The sequence below is a fragment of the Saccoglossus kowalevskii genome, chromosome 6 (assembly GCF_978046115.1).
Source record: "Saccoglossus kowalevskii chromosome 6, keSacKowa6.1, whole genome shotgun sequence".
Taxonomy (NCBI): domain Eukaryota; kingdom Metazoa; phylum Hemichordata; class Enteropneusta; family Harrimaniidae; genus Saccoglossus; species Saccoglossus kowalevskii.
In genome coordinates, this window is record NC_140646.1 from 24,140,576 (window position 1) to 24,156,117 (window position 15,542).

Consider the following 15,542-nt stretch of genomic DNA (forward strand, 5'->3'; position numbering starts at 1 on the left):
ACTATACAAACATCTGACAGCTGGATAAATAATTTTTTTTTGTTTCAACAAAAATTCATTCCTACATATCTGCAAATTTAGAAACATCATCATAGGTCATGTGACCTAACATATGACCCTGTCTATTTACTCATAAATGTCTGTTTTTATTAGAGATTTAAATATTATGCCAATATTCCAATTTAAAATCTGAAAATGTTAGGTTACTTTTGCGTTATCTAACCCAGAGGCTCAATAGATCATGCCTTTTCATCATTGCTTTGAGACGTGCATTGATGGACTATAATAATATTCTGCAATATTTTACATTGATTATTGAAGTTTCACCCGAACTAAACAAACATAAATGTTAACTGTTTTGTCTGATGATCAATTCAGCTTGAATCTCCTAAATGTTTCCACTAATGCTGGTCACATTGACATTGAAGAATGTAAAACAGAAAGGTCAATATCAGGAAATTCAATGCCAGGCAGGAGTTCCATGTTTATTTAAGTTTCTACATTTTCTCAGCACGACATATCTTGATCAATAAACAATAAACCTGTCAAGCGTTTCTAATACCATTTTGCAATCCAACCATTTTTGGGCACTTAAATAGTTGAGATAAAAATTTAGCATATTTGTTACAGAATCGCATCATCTGATATTATGTTTGTCGATGACTAGTTGAAACAGTCTTGCGTTTTAGCTGTGACAAAACCCGATAATGTATTTTCACAAACAGCGCCACCTAGTGTCAAGCAGTTTTTGTTCTAACATGATTTTCCCAGCCTCCACAAAAATCAGAAATCACAAGAGTAGTCTGATCTGAGTATTAGACAATTATAATATTAGTCACCACTGCATGATGTGTAACATGTCCACATTGTGTATCAAGAGAACAGTACTAGCTACTGGCTTGATCCAAATAAATGTAGACTATACCAGACACTATTTCTAGATAATACCAGAGGTTCATTACTTGGGGTTTGCAAATCGCATAGTACTGTATGGTGACATGTCAAGATCCCATTCAAGTCTCTTCTCGTAGATAGCGAGACTGAGGCTACGACCTTCTGACATGACATATATCAATGTTCAAGGTTTGTAATGAAAAAATAAAACTTTTCTTGTCACTATCATAATGAAAAATGTAATACATCGAAAATGTACAGAAAATATAGTTCTCGTAATCCGTCATATCGTGGGCAGATATTTTGATCCACCTGGACATCCCAGTATCCTAGTTACCTCGGGCATGTGCATTCGCATTTTTCTGAGTTGGAATACTTATGCGAGAGCGAGATTGTAACGAGATCTTGGTATCATGTCACCGTAGTTGCAAACCTCAAGTAATGTACCTCTGATAATACCCAACTTTCTGGCATTCTTGGAATTTTTTGTAAATATTGCTAAGGGCTTACAAGTGATTCATTTTTTTTTTTTTTTTAATGCTGTTTAATTGTCGCATACCATATTAGTGAGGGTTAATTTAGTCAATCAGAAAAGATTTGGGGGAGGGGTGTTAGTTCTTGGCCACTGCACTAGCCTGTCAACTTCTATTCGTGTCTCCTCTCTTGTGGAAATCTGGATTTTTGACGCAGTACTATCACTTAATAGATAGTGTAGGCATCTATATGAACCAATTAAAATACGGTTCTAGAAAAAGGGTTTAAAATTATCCAAAAATGAGCACTTGGCAATTTCAACAATTTTGAGAGGCATTAGCTATGTCGGTAAAGTATTTAATCAATGGCACCAGTGGTGGGGTTACACGTAATGGCACCGGTGGTGGGTTACACGTAACGGCACCGGTGGTGGGTTACACGTAACGGCACCGGTGGAGGGTTACACGTAACGGCGCCGGTGGAGGGTTACACGTAACGGCACCGGTGATGGGTTACACGTAACGGCACCGGTGATGGGTTACACGTAACGGCGCCGGTGGTGGGTTGCACGTAACGGCGCCGGTGGAGGGTTACACGTAATGGCACCGGTGGCGGGTTACACGTAATGGCACCAGTGGCGGGTTACACGTAATGGCACCAGTGGCGGGATACACGTAATGGCACCAGTGACGGGATACACGTAATGGCACCAGTGACGGGATACACGTAATGGCACCAGTGACGGGTTACACGTAATGGCACCAGTGACAGGTTACATGTAATGGCACCAGCAATAGGTCACTCGCAATGCTTTGTTATATAGATGTACACTCAAATCAATCCTGCTTTTTATTCAAGCTGTTTTACACATGATGGTTAGCATAATAATAATTTTTTTTAAAACTATTGTTAGGGTACTGACCCGGGGTACTGGGTCTGTGAATATTTCAATATCACCGACTTGATAATGCGTTGCATTCGTAATAATTACGCAAACATAAACATACCATATGTCAAATTAAATTTTACTATAATATAATGAACTCTGGGCAGCGCACTTCGATCGCATTATTCACGTACATTTCGACTGAACTCTAATAACCAAGCGTTTGAATTATGTGCGGCATTTGGCAATGACCTCCAGAGTTCATGCACTGATATTTAAATTTATTCTGGCCCGCGAATTAATAGGATACAATTTTAAACATGTTTTTGAACGCCATGAATTAAAAGGATACATTTAAAAATTAGCGTTCGAAAATAAAATGGGTGCGCTGATTAATAGAGACCGCGAATTAATCAAATTTTCAAGGTAATAATAAATAAAATCACATTTTTAAATGTACCATATTTACTCTATTAGAAGTGAATCTCTAAGACAAGCGCACATAAACTACAAATTATATAAGTAATGTACACTAGATTAGACTATTGACACACCTTGGTCATTTACTTAAGTGCAAATGGTACTACAGTAATAGAGAAAATATCTGGAAATTTTTTTGTGTTATAACTCCACTTTTCACATAATACACAATTTTTATCCCACTTTCATCATTTGAGAAATTATGCAACTAAATTGAATTCTTCATTCTAGCTACAAGACAACTAAACCATTCAACACAACACTTGTTGCATTTTAATAATTTATTCACTGCACAAAAAACTGTTACAAGGATCATTGTACCAGCACTATAACTCATTCTGTGAGGTCTGTGATTCATTCTCGCATATGCTCAGGCAATTAGTAAACGGTGACATGCATTATTCACTCAGTCTTCAGAAAGTTGCATGAATAATGATACTTCCTGATAGAGATACTCAAGATGTAGAGAGTCATGTAATTTATTTATTAAATCGTTCCAATATATCTACTTACTAATTTTCATTGGGTTTAAATTTCGCTGATTTACCATTTCAGGCATATTCAGGGGGTTTTAAATTCATGGTTTTATCATTTAGATAACGTGTTCCCTTTACAGTGAGTCCCTTTCCTGGAAATCTATCCCTTGTTTTCTCTCTAAATTTTTATCCTCTTTTTGGTCTTAGTTTGCAACAGACCTTATAGAATCTTTAAAATGGCGTCTTAGTTTGTGAACATTTCATATAGAATCTTTAAAATGGCGAACCACTGACACTTACAAGATTTCATCCCCACGAAATAAATTATCTGAATGCAAAAATTTATATTAATTAAAGAGAATAAAACTATTTACTCTGTATCATTCATTGAGAAATTCATCAATATTTTTCCCACTGTGTATGCATAAATGAATGCATGCCTCTGCATGCCACTCGCTGTTTCTTTAAGCTTGACACTGTGATGAACTCGTAACTGACAAGACCAGTTGATGGTGTCAATTTATTAATTGAATAATCTATTAGCATCGATTATATGATGTTTCATTCTTTTTAAAAAAAAAAAAAAGAAATAATTTTTTTTACAGACAGTTCAATCAAGAGATTTGTTTTAGTTTATTTATTCAAGTATCAAGTGAAAATTCCTCTGTTCAAAACACAAGAGGAGGTTTGTCACTGCGGTTATGTACGTCTTGTTGAAGAGTTGTCACACAGACAGATAATTGCCGAGCAGAATGAATGTCCTTGCAGTCGTCCTTAGAATGGAGACTGTTTTTTTTTATAAGAAGCATAATACTGACTGTACATCGGTTTTAAAAGAAGGGCACGACCTATGATTTTCAATTGACAGAGGGCATTTTCTAACATAGGGGAAAGAAATTAAAATAATTAAATAACATTTGTAAAGCTAGACAATTTTTTAGTAATGTATGCAGGTGATAGAAGGGGAAGACGACCTACCTTTAATGACAGAGCAACTTGAAAGTATCTTTTGGTGAGAAAGTTACGTATCGTAGGAGCCACTCTGTGATATCGAACACTGAATATGGATTACTGCGAAAGAAAACACACCACATGTCCATTAGCGTAATTGTGGCATTATGAAATGCTACTAAGTACTCCCTTAACTTGTAATTGTTCCTGGCCAATCACAAACTGGGGCACAGTTCATTGGGAATCATTATTGGGTGGACCACACTGCATTGTGGGTATTGTATAATGTGAACAAATCATTGAGATAAGACATGATGGAGAGCAAATGAAAAGTTGTCTGCTGACTTTTAAAAAACTACTATTGAGAACACATGTGTTAGAATACTGTAGAATACTTTATTTTTGCTGGAATTAATTTTCGCTGAAAAGACATTTTGTGTGTTTTCTATGGAATTTATTTTCACTGATTTTTGACAAGTTGAATGTTAAATATAGGAAAAAAGGTATATTCACTGGATTTTATGTTCATTGAATCATTCCTACAGCGAAAATTAATTCCAAGCGAAAACAAAGTATTTTACAGGAGTAAACATTCGCACCATAGTGTAGAGGTCTGATTAATGTTTTCTTCTCTTCAACACTGAGAAAGGTCTGATGTGTCTTGCAATTTTGCAATTAATTTTAAACTTCATTTCGACCGTCACTGCGCATATAAATTCAATTTATAAAATATTGTGTGATACGCTAGACATGAACTAATGGATGGTCAGTAAATGGATATGTATTACTCTCACTACAAAGAACCAAATCAGCTTATGCTAAAATACATGTACACAGGATGACGGAACAATATATTCATGTTAGCCCCTCCCCCTTTTGTCATATATGGTGATAAGCAGAGTCCCCATTGATTTGAACCCCTTTCAGAGCCAGATATTTCTATCACCCAAAAAATTATTACTAATTTTTTTCATATTACTGGACATTACTGACAGTTTCAGATATTTCTTTTAGTTTTTGCTCAAAAAGTTTTTTAATATTCATCAACATTCAATGTAGGAAATAGCAAACAGAACCATTTTGTAAATGGTGCCAAAAGTTGACAGTGGAACTCAAGGAATTATCAAACTTTGAACAAAGTTATCCCAGTCTAGTTTAGCTCAGAGGGAAAAACAACTTTTTTTTTTTTAAATGGCAACAACAAATTCTTTCCTGACTTTGAGAAAAAACAAATGTGTAAATTCTGTTAATAATATGTACTGTAATTTTGTGACACATTTCCCAGTTCTATGCTTGGTTCAAGGTCTTACTAGAAAAAAAATCTATAAAACTGAAATCAGGTTCATTTTGGGAAAGGTAGACTTTCTAAGGCGTAATATACACACTGATATATTTTGGCTTGTGCCTGCTGAAGTATTTTTGGTTTAATACACAATATACTATTATATTATTTTGTTAGGTCATTAAAATCTCAAAAGTTCAACTGGTGTTTCCCGGCATAGAACTAACCCACCCAGACAGACAACAATGCCGATACATGCTTACCACACTGAAGCTTCTCCAAAGCTCACAGACACCACCCACACCCACAGGACACAAAGAATGACTGCCAAAAGCAAAGTAATTTAGACACACACATTTAAACAGACATTGATTGCACAATACCATGCAGCACACCCAGAAATTGCTAATGTAGCAGTCCTGAAAAAGAGTTTCCAAACTCTTGACCTAAAAAGAAATCATCCATGAGCTGATCTGAGCAACATGCCCTTGCAAAATCCACTCTTAACGGTATTTAACCAATGAAAAGTGAGGTCATCAAACTTGCAAAACCAAAAAATTGTTAACACAGCCTGCTAGGAAGAGACATTTCTTCCCTTTTCGCAGAGTAATAAAAAAGCAAAAAAAAAAAGATTCAACTAGAATAAATACCTGCGAATGAGAAATTGAAAAACAATAATCGATAAATTACAAGCAATAAGACTGAATAAAAGTGGTGAGAAAGAAAACTAATTTAAAATTAAGATCCTACCTGGCGGCATGCATGGAAGCAAGAAGTGTTACTGAAAACTACTGAAGAAATAAAAAGACTTGCAAAAAGATAGTTAATTATTAACTTTTCCTGTATTGCATCAGGTTTTACTGGCTGACACTTGCATTAATCAAAAATTATTCAAAGTCTTGCTAACAAATATTGCATCATGCACCTAGCATATCTTTTGGCAAAAAAAAAAACTCATTAAGAAGAAATAATCAAACAGATTGCCATAGATAAATGGATTTGTTTTAATCCGCACGTTTCAGTGAATAATGCATATGTATAGACTGAGATGTGACACATTGATGGATAAATCCTTGTATAATATTGAATAAACTACGAACCATCATCTGATTAACCCGACTTACAGCGATTACGCATTTTTAAAAACCTTGGTGTCACAATAACAACAGATTGCACCAGCAACGAGCAACGAGGAGATTAAAAACAGATAAGAGAAAAACAGAAAAGCGAAACAAATGTGACAAAAAAAAAAAAATTGAAGTTGAAATAGCATTGTTAACATCAGTTGTTTTATGACTGTGTGTTAGAAACTAAATAAGAACATGTTAAAAAGAATTTAAAAATAAGTTCTACAGAAGGCTGTTGGGTATTATACATTTGTAAGCTGCAAGAAAGAAAGACAAATAAGTTTTTGGCAGAAATTACAAGAAAACAGTTATGGAGACGAAGTGTAGTGTAATGGAAAAGATCAGGCAAATGAAATTAAAGTTCAATGACCAGGAAATCGGAGAAGAAAAATGAGTAACTTATTCAAGAAAAAGTAGGGGGGGGGGGGGGGACGGGTAGGACAACCAAAGAGACATTGAATGGATGACATCATGGATAAGACTAAGCATGCAAATTGCTGCCCGTCCTCAAGACAGAAGCGAATGGAAACGTTGTGCTATGCTTTCGATGTGCCAAGGGCTGTACAGGCTTCACAGATGGTGACATCGATTATTGGACTTAAAACTACTTCCTTAGGGCTTTGGGTTCGTGGGTAGCACCAAACTAGTACACTTTCACACAACAGTAAATTACATATACTGCTGGAGGCTATTACAAAAACCTATTCTGGTGTGGTTACTTTCACCACACTGATTTGTGAATTTATAGCGTATTCTCGTCCACAAGATTTGTCTGTTCAGCACGTGAAAGCAACCTTCAGCTTTGACGTCGCGGTACTGTTTGGCATTGCGTCAAAAGGTTCATCATAAATTGATATGAAGTGTTTATCGGCCAAAAGCCAGAAGGGAGCATGGTTTGTGATTAGGGTTGGGGTGTTAGGATCGTCACTGCCATGTTTAGTCTTGCATAAAAGAACCACTGATACGAGCATATCTGACATATTATTCGGTCAATAGTCTCTGACAATAGCCAAAATACTTTTTGAAGAGGGGCACTACCCCCTGTAACAGTAAATGCGAACAATATTTCCATCTCATGTGGTATAATTGTCTGCATTGGTTGGAGTAACAAGAAGATGCATCCAACTGTGACAGATATTGCTGTGTTTAAAGATGGCAAATATCAACGGGAAAAAACTGACTCACTATCACCACAAAATTAACACCATGACGCCACAACGGAAGATCAACCACCATTTTAATATAACATCAAGTCTTGTTATAAACTCAAGTTTACTTGCACCTGAGATACGCAGATACGCTTGTGTGCTAACAATCTAATGTACATTACCACCCTTTGTTTTTCTTTAAGTTTTGGTGCGATAAAGGAAATCAAAATTACCGGTAGGTCAAATTTTTGCCACTAGAAACGTTTTTGATAGAGTAAGGAAGTTTCTTGGAATGTCATGTGACTTCCTAATCTCCAGGGAAATGTTCAGATACAAAATTTTGTGACATTTATTTTGCAATTTCTTTTGAAAAATTAAATCACTCGTCATCACTAAGTATGAAAATAAGTAATGTACTTTGCCTGCATTCTATACATGGCATGCATCCTATGTCGAACATATCGTCGTACAACAACCCAAAGCTTTACAGTGATTTTGCATTAAATGTTGCTTTATTTTAATGCAGATGGGTGAATGAGCATTTTTGTTTTGTCAAAACATGCTTTGAAATTGATTGAGCTTTATTTTAAATTACCCTGGTCATGCTTTTGATTAATTTACTCTTTATTGTGTATTTAATATCATAACTTTTTGCTTGTCTGTTCCCGTTTCATACAGTTTATTTATTGTACTTTTTGCTTGTTTTTTTTTTTGCGCTTGTTTAGTCGTGTAATCATTGCTGTTTCCCAGGGAAAATTAATAAATATCGGGTATTTGCGAAGATTCATGAGATGACCGACTGTATGAAAGTAGTGTGACATGTGATGAAGATTTCGCACACGAGTCTTCGAAACAACGTTGCCGGTTTTGTGAGTGTTCTTGCTTATTCATCATGAGTGTATGTACAGTAAATACGACCAATCATCTCGCATACTAGTATTACTGTAAATACAAACATTTCCACGCATTCACGGCATCTATATGCCATTAGTTAAAATATGTTCAGTGATGCGTATATGGAACTCACGAGATGAGATCATCGCTTATAGTCGTACATGGATATCAAAGTTACACATCCTTTTAAACCATTGGTATCAAAATCAAAGATGAAAAATACTTGTGTTTTTTTTCTTTTTTCTTTAAACTCATGTTACTTATAAGTGAATATAAAATATAATTTTTCGGTTACCCTTGTACCAACCAGTTAATAGCTACAATCAGGTCGTCCACTGAATTAGACAAACATCTGAAATACGATGTATGGAACGCTGATCCAAATGACCCTTCACAGAAATCATCAATTTAATCTGACACTGCTTTTATATAAATAAGATTTATTTTTAGGTATGATTTGAGCTGAGAGACCTCTCAGAAACTTAATTCATTGGCACTGAATAGAAAGAGACATTAACCACAAAACCAGAGCAATGTTTTTCGACAGTTGTAAAGTTCACATTAACAATGCTGTATGGTTTTCATCGTAGTGACAAGGCAAGACATCAAAGGTAGTTTTATAACTGGGATCAAATAAAAATGTCATTCAGACAACTAAATAATAACTCACTTGCTTTAATAGACGCTAGTAAATCTATTGGCAAATCTTGGAGTTTGAAAGTTTATGTCAAGCCCCGATTGATTATCAAAACAAGTTACGACATGATACATGTATGTACATATACTCTTTGTGTGTTTTTACGACAAGTTCATAATAGTGCATGTGTCCCATGATAAATAAGGCATGGTCAAAAAAATTTCTGGAAAATCATTAGATAAAACAAAATGGCCACAGTCAGATGCACGTCTGACATGATTTAGTGATGCGTCCATGTAGCTCTAACATGATGAGTCAAATGAGATAAGGTATTAAAACAGTAAAATGGCCACCATTCGGCCATTCCTGAATCAGATAATGAAACAAATACATGTGAACATGTCAAGTTTGAACATAAACAGTCCAGGCATATCAGAGATACACACGAACGGATGAATGCATGCAGAAGTGAAATTACGAGTTCTCGTTTTCAGACTCTGATAATGACTACCACCACTGGAATAACACAGGCTGAAAAACACATCGACAATTACATGTAGCTAATGAGTGTGAAACAAGTGAGCAAACAATTAATTGATTAATTTCAATTGAAATCACCTTATGCACCTAACCCAGCTAAGTCTATTTCAATTTAATTCACCCCCAAATTTAGAATATCAACCAACAAAACTTAACGAGCGGCATGATGAATAGAAGTTAATTAGATATGCATGGCCAGAAAGCGCTTACACGTAGAGCAGCTCCGCAAACAGACAAATACATTTCCCAAATGAAATCTACATGGCAGGCAGTTGATGGTTTTGAATTACTTTCGCACCACAAACCGACCATATGACTATTGCATAACAGACTTGAAAGTCATTGAGGTCAGTTGCAGCATTGGCTACTCGAACATTTGTTATTTTCGTCAGGTTTCCCCGGTGTTGGAGGAATGTAAAAAATTTGTAAGTATTCCTTTATAGAAACTGCAGGACTAGTTTTTCTTATATGTAATGTAGATCCCTGTGCTGTAATGTCTCAAGTTTAGTATTCTATAAACCATTTTATGAGTTTCAAAGCAAAGTAGTACAAAATGCCCGACTTTAGGAGCTTACTTATAAAGCTAAAATAAAAGAAAAAAAAGACTCTTACATAAAAAAGCCAGCACTCTTGCTGTATATGAGAGATCTAAGACCCATTAAAATTACATCATAAAATTAAACGCTGGGTGTCAAAATTGAGGCCTGTGCACCTGTCCGAGACAGATTTTACCTAAGACAGGCACATGTGCAAGTTCCTATAGACTGGAGAATGAACTTTTTACTGACTGACCAAATGAGGTAGTTCAAAATTGCTAATGTCCAGAAAATTGCTTTCAGTGTTTTTTGAAAATGATGTGGAGTCAAGAATACCAATCTATCTTGTTAGGGACAGCTACATCATCTATTTGGAAAGGCACTTTTCTTGTCCTTCCAGTGCAATGAACAGGCAACTTTAATTTTCAATTTAAAAAAAAGTCACGATTTTCACAATTAGCCTTTGCACATTTCCCTCACAAATCAAATCAAGGGTGTATATCCAAGGGCAGGCAACTGAGTACATAGTGATGATCAAGGTTAACTCGCATGCACAAAGATTAAGAACAACCATTATGCCCCCTCCCAATTTTCATGTAAAAAATCGATCAAATATTTTAAAATACCTAACCAGAATAAATATTTTTGCAAAAAATATTCAAATTCAAAAGCAGCAGTACATTACTCAATGACCCATAATATGTATCGACTGTTCCATCTCTAATAGGGGTGAACAGGGTGGTCAAAACAGGTTTTTTTTTTTATTGACCGACACTGATAAACTAAAGCTTTTAAAATCCCAAAGGGTCAAACTGCAAGCGTAAAAAAAAATTGAATTCTAACATTCTAATAGACTTTCCTGCCTCATTCTGATTTGAACTTTACAAGTCTTTGGCATTTTTTTTGGTATACATCTTCATCCTACCCAGCCTCAGATACTAACCACATTCAAATAATTATTCAACAAGAAATTCAAAGTAGAGAGAGACATACTCCACGCTACAGTCTCCTATGAACTAAGCATGGTTTAACTCTGCGCCACATACCAATACTTACACTTATTTCTCTGCATCACATCACAGTGTTTTTCAGCTGTTCCAATTAAAATCACCAGGAAGACAAACTGTAATCCTTCAGGCTACAGAAACATTCCACACCCAACTAGGAAGGTACTACATTTACAAAATGAACTTAGTGGAGTAAAAGAATCTGATACCACTGAGGAGGTCATCTTGTAGCTTTCAAGTGTGGAAAGAAGACTTTCTGGATGAGACTCCCTAAGGGCATAAACTCTCTCTCTCTCTGAGACTCCTTAGTGTGATGCATGGTTTCAAGTTTTGTTTTGAAACGATTTAATGAAGTAATAAACACAATTAAGGTAGAGATGCAGTTTATTTGGCTTGCTTTTTAATTGAGTAATGAGACAATGAAGATGGTATTATATATCCAGCATGTTATATATTTTCTGAAAGCTTATTATACAAACTTTGTAAAACTTGTCTTTATTTTAAATATCCAGAATGCGTTTTTGATTTTGGGTCAAAAATATGCTTTTTTGGACAAAAGTGGTTTAAAAAAAATTAGCTCAAAAACTTCAAGTCCGTTTGTGGGTAAAATTACATCACTGGATACCTTGGTATACTACTAATTCAAATGCGTCCACTCATCTCTCTAACGGCTTTCAAAGTCGCACAGCATGACCTCAAAGTTCACTCTTTTCTATTTTTGCATAATTTATATATCCATGTTAATTGCGAACTTGTTATTTTTGTTCCACTCGTCGTAATAAACTGTCCGGACGCATTTTGAAGGGGGAACACCTTGTCAATAAAGTGTGAAAATTTCGAGGCAAATGGCCAAAGCGTCTATCAGCTATTTTAATTTAAAACCCAAGAATTCACCAAAAATAGAAGACGAGAAAAAGGCTAATTTGCATATTTGCGCGTTAAACCGGGAATTACTGCTTTGTCATACTTTCTAGACTATTGAAATTGAAAGTTAACGTATAGACATAGACATTTTATGTAAAATTGTTGGACCAGAACAACTGCTCTTGAATATATAAATCAGAAACACGTCATTCATACCAGTGTTTTGATGGGGTCGGTAAAAACACGTGTCAATGCCCAGTAAACATGACGTCATCTCATGAATAATTAAACAGGGGGCGGTCCTAGGAAGGTGACTTTTTATCACGATCAAAACATCATGGCTTCTCTTCGATGTATTTTCAATAAAAAAATCTACGAGTATTTCAGAGCCTATGGTTTACCGTGAAGAGTACAATGTGGGATATTAAATTAATTATCCTTGATGATTTTTATGTAGTATTTAGAACCAACTCCAGGAAGCGAACGCACAATAATGAATAATCGCGTAATCCTAGAATCGAAACGCGAGGCACAGAAGTTTTGTTCAGCGTTTCCAATCCCATTTTCCCACTGCAACATATTTGTTAAAAGAAATATTTGAATTCTGTTCGTTTTTTAAGGAGGCAATTTTTTTATTTTTTCCGATTTTGGTAACGCCTTTTCAGGGATTTTCTAAGACAGTCGCAGACAATCAGCGCACGGATGTACGTACTAGTACAAAACATGCTGTTGTACTACCGGCGACGGTCGCTGCAAGGAGAGAGCTCCAGCTCCTAACGTAAAAGTTTTAAAATTTCGACCGGTTTTAAATAATTTGTGTTGGAAATCTGACATGACATGAGTGCAAAATTAAGGTGCATTTTCGAGCGGTCGAATTTTTCTGAATAGAAATCAGCAAATGAAAAAATAGGAGTGCTAAACAGTGTGCTCGTTAGTTTAAAAAAAATGGAATGTCCGTCAAATTGACGTAAACTTCCCCATTGTTCACGGAAAAAGCAAAGGTCGTGGCCGAGTTGCAGGCTAAAGAACTCAAAAATCAAAACAAAATCATCAATCAGTAAGTATTATGACAAGGAAAACAAAACATCAGACGCGGAGAAGCGGTCAGCACGTCAAAAGAGTTGTTAATGTATCAAGTTACCTCTCTCTGTGATTTATTTTTCATTTCATTTGCTTGTTTTCAATTAATTTTAGCGTACCTCTGCAATTTATTTTAGCATTGTCAGTTGTTTGCTTCATTGAATTAAACGGAGTTCGTCCGGTTGCAAACAAAGCTGTCTCGCACCACCTAGCACTGGACAAAAGATACACGAAAGTTTGTATCTCCCCGACCCAGTGCAATATATCCTGTTAGAATCAAAGCTCACGTGTCCCTTATTTGAGGGACCAGATTCTGCCGTAAATTCGGGATGGGATTTAGAAAAAAAATATGACTTTTAAGGTGTATTTTAGCGTCATTTTCGGACATTTCAATCATTCCTGATGCCTAAAATAGAGTCTAAGTTTTACCGTAGTCATTGACGCCTATTCAAGAGTATGATGTTTATTGTGACTAGCGTGAATGGGTAAGCTTCGTTTCGACAATGAGCTGTTATCACTGTGAACAATGTTAAATTATTCTTCACATGCTCAGTTTATTTTTTAAAAACAATTATTTCAAAATAATATCTCTCAGTCAATCCGAAACTCGGATTCACGCCTTCAGGGAAAGTCACGTTTGGACGCTCACATCGATTTTGTTTTTCGTTCGGCGGGCTGATGCCTTCAGTGTAGCTTTTGCCTCTTCCGACATAGAAATCATCTGAATCTTCTTTCTACCTCTCTTTCTTTTCACACCACGCATAATGTAATGATAAAAATTAGGAAAAAACGCTGAGGAAATATAATGTTTGGTTTGCTAGCGAGCGATAACTGATTCGAGAATAATTGCACATGCGCGTGAATTGAATGAACTATGACCCGTACAATCTCGATATGCATATTGTCAATCAAAGGTCCTGTTATTTGCTTACTCATGCAAATTAGGCAATTGGACATAAACATTGCCACGTGTGAGTGTTTTTTTTATTTTTAACCAGAAAATAAACAGCAATTTTAATGGTGTTTCAATAAGAATTCATTGGTCAAATTTTCACAGAATGTTCTTTAGATAAAAATCTATATAAAAAACGAAAAAAACTATTTTTGATTGAAATTCACAAATAAACTGCATCTCTACCTTAAAAAACAAAACTTGTGCAAGTAAAATTTGTTTTGTACGATTGAGTTGGCATGAAAAACAAAGTGTAGTAACTAATTTCTGCAGTGATTAAAATATATTTTTAAATAAATTTCTGCAATTATATTAATTTTATAAATATATAAATATTAATAATTATAATAATTTGTACCTGGTCACCAAAAATTTGACAATTTTGTATAAAGAATTATATTGTTGCTGGGCCTTAATTACAAAAGTTGGGACACATTTCCTTTATTTTATACACCACAAAAAAATAGTCAATGATATATATTAGTTTATTAATTACTTGCACCGACTTAAATTAATTGCAGCATAATGAACTGCTGATAATAATAATTTACAAAAGGCAGCCATATTGAGAATACAGAATGACTCAAGGAGTTCCACTAAGTTACTGAAAATAGTTTGAAAGCATTCCTTACAATCCAGTCTATGTTGATTTCATTGACAAGTCTCGCTCAAATAAACTCCAACATAAAATATGGCATTTGACCTTGACCAAAAATATTATAAATATTGAATTGAATGGCATTCAATGTATTTATATTGGTAATATGTTTAAAATGATTTCAATAATTGTAACTGCTCAAAATTGATAATATGCAATTTTTTTATGTTTATTGGCAATATTTACTGCAACCCAAAAACAATATAGCATGAGCACACGAAGAGATAAATTACACTTTGTCATTTCTGTCAACAATTACAACGCCACGTGTAGTAAAACTAAATAAAGTTATTATTCATATTCATGACAGTGTTTGCGAAATATGACCATGGAAGGTACAGGTCATGCAAATAAGAAATAGAAACATATCTTGAAAGGTTCACTGATTACAAGGCCATTTTTGAAAATGTGAAGCAATTATTCCTTGGAACGCTGTATTGCTGAATCTTCTCCCCAAATGATCGTATTTTGACAGTAAAACAAAACTGAACTGCTTCACAGACATGTTTATTGTGCAACGTTATCAAGATAGAACAGTAGAGAAAGAAACGATGAACTAACTTGTATTGAGTTGAGGCCAAATTAATTAACTCTGTGTTTCTGGTAACTCTACTAACACTACTAACTCGCATTAATGAGAAGAATGAAAAGTTTAA

The 15,542-nt window shown here is 35.0% G+C and overlaps 1 protein-coding gene across 2 annotated transcripts in view; it reads right to left on the minus strand.

Moving 5' to 3' along the window:
* The window catches only part of LOC100378220 (b(0,+)-type amino acid transporter 1-like), a 44,529-nt gene that overhangs the window by 22,581 nt on the left and 6,406 nt on the right, over positions 1 to 15,542 (minus strand). For both annotated transcript variants that reach the window (XM_006816886.3, XM_085500239.1), the window contains exon 2: positions 4,189 to 4,281. The gene's annotated coding sequence lies outside the window, so the exon portion shown is untranslated. The remainder of the gene's footprint in view (positions 1 to 4,188; positions 4,282 to 15,542) is intronic.